Genomic DNA, 7,918 nt, shown 5'->3' with positions numbered 1-7,918 from the left:
AGCAGGGCTGCTCGATTATGGCAAAAATATATCGTAATCACGGTTATTTTGGTCAATGTTGAGATCACGGTTATTTAACACGATCAAGTCATTGGAATGTCTTTCCTTGAACTTTAAGCAATTAATCTAAAAAAAAACTAAACAAAATGTAAAAAATGGATCAAAATAGATCATAGAAATGTGAGAAATAAAAAGAAAAAAGATCAAAATGAATAAAATCAACTACGTCGTAGTGCACTTCCTCTACCTACTGAAAACTCTTAAACATTTATAAAAATTATGAATAAAATAAATTAGATGAGATTGGGTTTTTGCCCTGTGGTGGGCTGGTGACCTGTCCATGGTGTGTCCTGCCTTCTGCCCAATAAGTGCTGGGATAGGCTTGAGTACCACCCCCCCTCCATAACCCAGGATGATAATCGGCTTAGATAGTGTGTGTGTGTGTGTTTGGGCTTTTAGGAAGGCATGAAAGTGCATTTTTTTACTTTACAACGACCTGCATGTACCTTTCTGCCATAAATTCTGTGTTCAAATCACGTGTTAGACTCCAGTCCTCGCAGGCCAAAACACTGCAGACTAAATACTGAATCAGCTCATCAGTTAATTAGCAAGGTCTTCATGAACTGAATTCAGAGTATACTTCCATTTTTTACAACATGTGTTCAATTCAAAACTGTTATAAAACAATGTGTTAATAAACAATTTGGCATTTTTATAACTTTCTGTGATGTAGTTTTTAGAGGCAATAAGGGCTTTAGATGTCTGTTTCCTCTCAACACTGCTGTGGTGATAATTATGACATGGCCAGTTTTCTCCTTATATCACTTTAAATGTATTCCTTTACGTCTTAACAATTTATTTACAAAAAAGCATGGGAAAATCTGTGGAATTACAATTGTGTGTGAGTGGAATTAGTATATCCATGATAGGGATCTTAAAGCTACACCATGGAGGTTTTGGAGCCCTCTCTGGTGCACACGTGTAATTGCACACAACATGCAGAAGATCATTTATTTTGTAATGTGGGTTGTGCTTAGGACTCCTTTCCCAAGCATAATAATAATAACTAATAACTGATCGTCACATTGATTTATCAGTCTACTCAGGCTTTAGCAGAGCTCAGTAACACTGAGATTAATAACTGATCACATTGATTTATCAGGCTACTCAGGCTTTAGCAGAGCTCAGTAACACTGAGATTAATAACTGATCATGACATTGATTTATCAGTCTACTCAGGCTTTAGCAGAGCTCAGTAACACTGAGATTAATAACTGATCATATTGATTTATCAGTCTACTCAGGCTTTAGCACAGCTCAGTAACACTGAGATTAATAACTGATCACATTGATTTATCAGTCTACTCAGGCTTTAGCACAGCTCAGTAACACTGAGATTAATAACTGATCACATTGATTTATCAGTCTTTAGCAGCAGTGGACTGTTCATTGAGGTCCCCTAGTGTTCATCAAACAAGCATGTTTGCCACGTGCTGATTTTAAAATAAACAAGCATTAAATGTGTATCTTTGGAAGATTTATTATAATTTATTATTATTTTGATATGGGCGGCACGGTGGCGTAGTGGGTAGCGCTATCGCCTCACAGCGAGGAGGGCCTGGCTTCGATTCTCCGACCGGGCGGCCAGGGTCTTCTCTGTGTGGAGTTTGCATGTTCTCCCCGTGTCTGCGTGGGTTTCCTCCAGGTTCTCCGGTTTCCTCCCACAGTCCAAAGACATGCAGTCAGGCCATTTGGACATGCTAATTTGCCCCTAGGTGTGAGTGTGTGAGTGACTGTCTGTGTCTGTCTGTCTGCCCTGCGATGGACTGGCGACCTGTCCAGGGTGTATCCTGCCTTCCGCCCAATGACCGCTGGGATAGGCTCCAGCATCCCCCCGCGACCCTGACGGAGAAGCGGCTTAGAAAATGGATGGATGGATGGATTATTTTGATATCTAATCTCTGTATTCCGAATACATATTCCCAGTACTTATATTCCGTTAGATCCTGTGTTTTCATTTGCATTTTTCTTTCCTTGCAGTTGCCAGAAAAAGCAACCTGTATTCAGTTTAGTGCAGTCACCCACCTGAACGTGTCACTGTCATGTGGAGACTGAGAGCCTAGAGGAACGCTCCGGTGGGAACAGCATGAAACACGAGGCAGTTTACCTCTCAGGGGGAAAACCTGCCAATGCAGGCTGGCCCACAGGAGCAGCAGGGCTATATGTTGTTGCCTGTTGTTGTCTCTGATTGCATCATGGACATAAAAGTATTCCCAGAGTGCTTAGCAGGTCTACGGCAGTTCTTCTCTGGGCAGTGGTCTGGAGAGCTAATATTTATGCACAGCTGTGTAAATGCATAATAAATAAATGGGTATATACTATTGCATTATGTGAAGGCATAGTTTAACCTTAAACACGAATATTTTAAATAAAATTAGTCTGATCGTGCTGTTAACAAACTTTTTAAACATTCTGAAATTCATCATTTATCTTTTTGCATTATTTCTTAATTTCATCTTAACAAATCTGTCGACAAAGATTTGCTCCACCGAGGTTACATTTACACAATTGTTCCCCGAGGCACTAATTAACCTGACAATCTCACACACACACTCCAGACAAACAATACAGGCTGACGCAAGCTCGGCTGTTTAGCCTCTGCTTGTTATTTTCCATCTTTCAAGGCAGGTAAAGGTGCTTATTAGCAAAGGGACCTGCAGGAGTTAAACAAAGAGAAACAAACTTCAGACTCTTTTCAAACAACAAACCTTACCTGTACTGCCCCCAACTCTGGGTTCACTGCAACCTGTTCAGTGACTGAAAGGGAACAAGGAGAGTGACGACATGACGCACAGTGACTGTATAAGCTAAAAACTGATCAATGTACTGCAGTAACATGCAATGCTGTGGCCTGTTCCAGACCTGTTCAGGCATCTTCAGAGATTGTACGTTACATGGTAAAGAATTCTTTATATAAGTAGACCATGAAGATTTCAATGTGACCACAGGAGGGCAACAAAAGCTCATTCCTCTGGAGATAGCTGCCAAAAACATAGTTGCCAAAAAGAACTGAGCACCATTCCTTGTTTGGAAAAAAAACAGCTTAGACCAGCATTGAATGTGCGCTGGTGTAAGCTGGTTTATCCAGGTCACTCGGTCAGTCATGCTAGTTGATCAGCATGACAGTATCCAAAACACAACATATGCTGGTTTTAGAGTTGATCAGCATAGAAGCTTTCACTTCTGCTGACCAGTATGCCAGCATCCAAAACACAGCATATTGCTGTTGTCGGAAGAAAACCTAGAAACTAACTTTACAGGAGAAGGAAAACCTACTTTACTTTTAATGTAAGTCAAGGGAACCAGAAAGAGCAACAGGCATTTTCAGAATGTCAAAACACTGAAAAACGCTCAGTACACTGCTGACCAGTATACCAGCATCCAACACAACACATACTGGTCTGTGCTGTTTTTTCTAGCCAAAACAAAACAGTGACCCTGAGGCATCAATCCTCGGTGGTCCAATGGTTGGTCTAAAATCAACATTATAAAACATTTCTTTACCCCAAATGTAGTCATCAACCAGACAACTTTGCTTCTTCAGTTTTACAGTGCAGTTATGAGGCTAATCCACCTTTTGACCACACGCAAACTGTCCAAATCATCACTCGCCGTGTCAAAATATTAGGAAATCTCAAATAGGCTTGTACAGACAAAATCCAGCCTTCAAGATGGCCACGTATTACTGCTTTAGCTATGCAGTCCTTGCTACAAAAATCAGCATAGGCCAGCATGGCCTGGTCACCAGCAAAACCGGCATGATGTGTTTGGGACACTGATATGCTGGTCAACCAGCGTGTAACCATCACTGTATATAAAAAAATCGAGGCACCCTCATCTCCTCCCATTGGCTCATCGTTAAACATTTAGCAGTCACTGAGACAGGAGAAAGAAGGATAAGAATTCCCAAGAGTACTCATGCATTATTCAGTGGCTCATTAGGGTCTAGAGCTAATTAATAGTAATACATTTTTATAAATCCTCCCTTTGAGAACATCTTCTTTTTATTACTGGGTCATTATAAAGGGTAAGTTGGGTGGCGGAAAGCAAGATGAACTTAATTTTAGTAGTCAGTTTGTGATCATTTGTGAAATAGTGTCAGTATGTACCTGAAAGAGTGAACAGCCTGGTCAGTCTACAAGGAAAAGGTCAATAGGTACAGAGGGCAAGGGGCGGCATTTGATGGCCTTCGTAAATAATGATAGTGTATCCAGTAAAAACAAGAAAAGTGCTTAGCTAATGAAGCAGGGTAGTTATCAGTAAAAAGGAATGTGAAAATGTTATGTAAGAAGGGTTTTGACAAATATTAATGAGTGGGTGTGAGAGATGGGGTCATTGCACGTCAAAGGACCTGCAGACCTGTGAAAACATCTCAACAGTTCAGATGTTTCAACATCCTCTATGAAACACTGCAAAATGATATAACTGCTTTAAGTATGGGTGACTCAGCAGGCCACTTGTGGGCCACATCCTTGGTTTATTCTGGCCCGACATATGGCTGGGTCCTCGACCCAATCTGGCCCAACTACATTGTTGGTCCATGACATTAACACCAGATCTGGCCCTATTCTGGCCTGCACGTCTAACACTTACCCGCTAGTCAATCAGCACTCACGTAGGAAAGCCAGAATTGGTCCAAAACTGTCTGCTATCTAGGGAAGAAATAGTTGGGAAAAAATGTAATTTACAGAATTCCCCACCCTTAACACAGATGAAGTCAATCAGCCGAGATGTTTGGTGTCTGAAGTCTTCCTTTTTAGTTTTGCACTGGAGCAAAGAGCCTAACATAGCTAACAATTAGGGGAAGGTTTATTAGCACAAATTAGCCCTATGCAAATTGCATATGGAAATTAGCACTCAAACTAATAGCTAAAACAGTAGCAGCAGCTACTTTGTCTGTTGTTCATCTAAATTGTGAATTTCTTGCTGAAGTATTCAAGTTTGTGACTGTTTCCTACCAACATTAGTTCTAGTAATCTGACCATTTGAACATATAACCTATTTTAACCGCTATCCTGTTTTCTTATTTATTGCTATTACAAACCTCTTTGCAAATAAATATGTACAGCTATATTGTGACATAATACATGAAAATGGCTATTAAATACAAATCATTCATTTGCAGCATCAGAAAAAAAATGAAAACATTTAACAGAAAGTTACACAGAAGCCTCAAAATCTATATATGCGTTTATATTTTTCAGTATTCTGTTCTATTCAGGAGTCTTTCTTTCAGTCTTTCAAATCTGCAGGGATATTTTGGCACATCTCCAAAGTTCAGTCCTGGAAGTTGGTTGTATTGTCTGCTTCTCATGATCCACGGCATCCCAGACATTCAGTGATGTTGGGATCTGGACTTCGCAGTGGTCAGGCCATTCGAGGACACCAACAGCTTCTTTCATTTGATTTGTAAATGTCCTTTTTTGTCTCATTTCCTTTTCTCAAAGAGGGCTTCTTTACAGCTACACATCCTTTCAGACCCATAGCGCTGAGTCTTCTCACAGTGGAAGGATGGACAGAAACACCTGTGGATGTTTTCAGATCTGAAGCCGCTCGATTTTCTCCTCTGTCTCAGAGATGAAAGCTTTAAGTGCTGTTTATCTGATGGGAACAGTTTTGATGTCTACCATGTCTTCCATGGTTGTTAGGAGTCCCATTTTTTCTGTATATTTTCAAATTTTCAAACTCTAGTTCTGGAAAAGCCTGTTTTTTTTCCCACTTATTTTCCTTTGGCTTTCCCTGTCCTTATGTAAGCCTATTATCTTTTATCTAAAATATCTCAGAAATATCTCCTGGAAAATAATAACTTGTACTTAATGGCTGTTTTGACTGGAAACTAAATGAGTGAGGGGTAGTGTCTAACAGAACTGTATGTCTTAGAGATCCATGCTACAGTAACTTGGAAAAGAATGGCCACTGCAGTCCTTTTTGGTCAATCCAGTTCGGCTTGCTTCCTTGAAAATTAAATTAAGTTTCTTTAAAAATGTAACAACCGTGATATTTAATTCATGTTTTGGGTAGCAGTCCAGTGGCCTGAAGGATTCTGTTTGAAGCCTTTATCCAGTCCAAACATCATTATTCATGCTCAACCTTGACCTGCCCAGAAATGACTGTATGATTTTTGTGTACCTACAACCCCAATTCCAATGAAGTTGGGACGTCGTGTAAAACATAAATAAAAACAAAATACAATGAATTGCAAAGTCTTTTCAACCTATGTTCAATTGAGTACTCTACAAAGACAAGATATTTAATGTTCAAACGGGTAAACTTTGTTTTTTGCAAATATTCACTCATTTTGAATTTGATGCCTGCAACACGTTCCAAAGAAGTTGGGACAGGGGCATGTTTACCACTGTGTTACATCACCTTTCCTTTTAACATCACTCAATAAGCGTTTGGGACCTGAGGACACCAATTGTTAGAGCTTTGTAGGTGGAATTCTTTCCCATTCTTGCTTGATGTACAACTTCAGTTGCTCAACAGTCCGGGGTCTCCGTTGTTGTATTTTGCACTTCATAACACGCCACACATTTTCAATGGGAGACAGGTCTGGACTGCAGGCAGGCCAGTCTAGTACCCACACTGTTTTACTACAAAGCCACGCTGTTGTAACGTGCAGAATGCGGCTTGCCATTGTCTTGCTGAAATAAGCAGGGACGTCCCTGAAAAAGACGTTGCTTGGATGGCAGCATATGTTGCTCCAAAACCTGTATGTACCTTTCAGCATTAATGGGGCCTTCACAGATGTGCAAGTTACCCATGCCATGGGCACTAACACACCCCCACACCATCAGAGATGCTGGCTTTTGAACTTTGCGCTGATAACAATCTGGACAGTCCTTTTCCTCTTTGGCCCGGAGGACACGACGCCCATGATTTCGAAAAACAATTTGAAATGTGGACTCGTCAGACCACAGGACACTTTTCCACTTCAGTCCATCTCAGATGAGTTTGTGCCCAGAGAAGCCGGCAGCGTTTCTGGGTGTCGCTGATATATGGCTTTCGCTTTGCATGGCAGAGTTTTAACTTGCACTTGTAGATGGAGCGATGAACTGAGTTCACTGACAGTGGTTTTGAAGTGTTCCTGAGCCCATGTGGGAATATCCGTTACAGAATGATGTGGGTTTTTAATGCAATGCTTGCTGCTTACTTGCAGAGATTTCTCCAGATTCTCTGAATCTTTTGATGATATAATGGACTGTAGATGATGAATTGCACGTTGAGAAACGTTGTTCTTGAACTGTTGGACTATTTACTCGCGCAGTTGTTCAGAAAGTGGTGAACCTCGCCCCATCCTTGCTTGTGAACGACTGAGCCTTTCAGGGGTGCTGCCTTTATACCCAATCATGACACTCACCTGTTTCCAATTAACCTGTTCACCTGTGGAATTTTCCGAACAGGTGTTTTTGAGCATTCCTCAACTTCTTTGGAACGTGTTGCCAGGCATCAAATTCAAAATGAGTGACTATTTGCAAAAAACAATAAAGTTTATCCGTTTGAACTTTAAGTATCTTGTCTTTGTAGTGTATTCAATTGAATATAGGTTGAAAAGGATTTGCAAATCATTGTATTCTGTTTTTATTTATGTTTTACACTACGTCCCAATTTCATTGGAATTGGGGTTGTATGTCGAAAATGATCAAATGCCAAGAGGGTTTAAAATACCAAATGTTTCTTTCATATTTCGACAAACATTGTCACAGATCTTTGCTGACATTTTATTTTCAGCGGCCCTTTAAGATGAAACAACACTCAACAGACTCTCAAGTAACATGTCAAACACACATAAGGGTTAGGATTAGGTTTGGGGATGAGTTTGAGGTTAGGGTTGGGACTAAGGCCCGGGTTTAGGGTT

This window comes from Pygocentrus nattereri, chromosome 21 (assembly GCF_015220715.1).
Source record: "Pygocentrus nattereri isolate fPygNat1 chromosome 21, fPygNat1.pri, whole genome shotgun sequence".
Taxonomy (NCBI): Eukaryota; Metazoa; Chordata; class Actinopteri; order Characiformes; family Serrasalmidae; genus Pygocentrus; species Pygocentrus nattereri.
This window is presented reverse-complemented; position numbering follows the sequence as displayed.